Source organism: Pinus tabuliformis, chromosome 6 (genome assembly GCF_031772625.1).
Source record: "Pinus tabuliformis cultivar Carrire ecotype Pingquan chromosome 6, CPIR1, whole genome shotgun sequence".
Lineage (NCBI taxonomy): Eukaryota > Viridiplantae > Streptophyta > Pinopsida > Pinales > Pinaceae > Pinus > Pinus tabuliformis.
Window position 1 is genome coordinate 584,240,190 of NC_142292.1, and position 1,747 is coordinate 584,241,936.

Consider the following 1,747-nt stretch of genomic DNA (forward strand, 5'->3'; position numbering starts at 1 on the left):
CTCTACAAACTTTTTGAAATAAAAACTCATTACGCTAGAGTGTGATGTGTGAACCATCCTAAATTAATTTGGTCATTTTAGAGTGTGTCACTCTAAAACATTCAACAAAGTAATGTGCAAGAGCTCTCTGGATTTGTCTTTAGGAAATTACATCACATTGCATTTTGAATATGTCTTTTATTAATGGTAAAATTTGACTAGTTTTATATTCAAAATTTCTTATCAAAGTATATTTTACTTTGAGGGTTGTTGTGCTCATATAAGAAAATATGGATAGATAGATTTTTCAATTAATAAATTATCTACTAGAGTGAAATATATATATATATTTTATTATAATATCTTTATAATAATGGGTTTGATGGTTAAGAGTACGTGTTTTTTTAAAAAGTCATAAATTGAAATCCAGAAATAAAATATATACACATTCACAAATTCTAGTAGTCAAATCCTTGGACTAAAATAAATCAGTTATCCTAAAAAAATCTAATACATTTAATATCTAACTTAATTATAACCTTAAAATTAAATGATTATTATTATGAAAATAAATTTTATTAATAAAAAATATTTTTAAATGTCTTAAAAAACACCTATATAATATGTCAAAGTTTATAATAACTGTAACAAAGAAATTTTAATTCTCGGCTGCCAATATTTTTAAGCTCCGAGAAATATCGACTACAGCACCCATATGGAAATATCGAAAGGCTGTAAATCCTCAATAATAGAACGGCTGTACATTCAATTCACTTCACTTTTGAATTAAAAGAAAATATTATTAGTATCTCAATTATATTGAGAGGTTAACAAAATTATAAAATATCTGGCCTATTAGCTCAGTTGGTTAGAGCGTCGTGCTAATAACGCGAAGGTCGCAGGTTCGAGACCTGCATAGGCCATTCTCTAATGACTATTATTTTTCTCGTTGATGACAGTTGCCTTTGTCTCCGGAAAGGTCGCCGGTTCGAGAACTGCATAGGCCATTTTCTGTTGACCAGTATTGCTCGTTGATGACAGTTGCCTTTGTCTCCGCGAAGGTCGCAGGTTCGAAACCTGAACAGGACATTGCCTGTGTGCACTAACACTGTTCTTCGCTGTGCTGTCATTGATGACACTTGTCTTAGTCTACGAGAAGGTCGCACTTCGTAATTTTATTTTCCATTATTGAATTTACCCAAATTTAATAAAATGTTGCTGTGCTGTCTTTGATGACACTCGCCTTAGTATACGAGAAGGTTTTATTTTCTATTATGGAATTACCCAAATTTAAAAAAAATAAAATGTTTGGACATGAAGAAGAGGGAAAATACCTCTAAATATTGTTTAGTGTTCACCCAAGTTTGTTTATAAAAACCTAGATTTAGAGATTTAAAAAGGAACAAGAAGATTTTATAAAATGAGGTTATACTAGATCTAATGGTCTCAAGATTATTAGTTTGGGAAAGTTGACTTATACAACTCAAGGAACCTTCATTAATTTCAACATTTTCATTTTATAAAATGAGGTTATACTAGATCTAATGGTCTCAAGATTATTGGTTTGGGAAAGTTGACTTATACAACTCAAGAAACCTTCATTAATTTCAATATTTTCATTTTCCTTATTTGTAATTTGCTTCTATGTAAATATGAACAAAATTTATGATAGAAAAGTTGTGCTCCACTAAATCTTCCAATTTAGTATGACTAGCATTTACACTAAGAGGTGCAAAGGGCACACTGATAGTGTTTTAGGTGTTTTTAC

At 30.1% G+C, this 1,747-nt stretch overlaps 1 non-coding gene across 1 annotated transcript; it reads left to right on the top strand.

Annotated features, from left to right (window-relative positions):
* The first annotated feature begins 828 nt into the window (after positions 1 to 828).
* Positions 829 to 902, top strand: TRNAI-AAU (transfer RNA isoleucine (anticodon AAU)). The gene has a single exon. It is a non-coding gene; the product is annotated as a tRNA-Ile (tRNA).
* Positions 903 to 1,747: the final 845 nt, after the last annotated feature.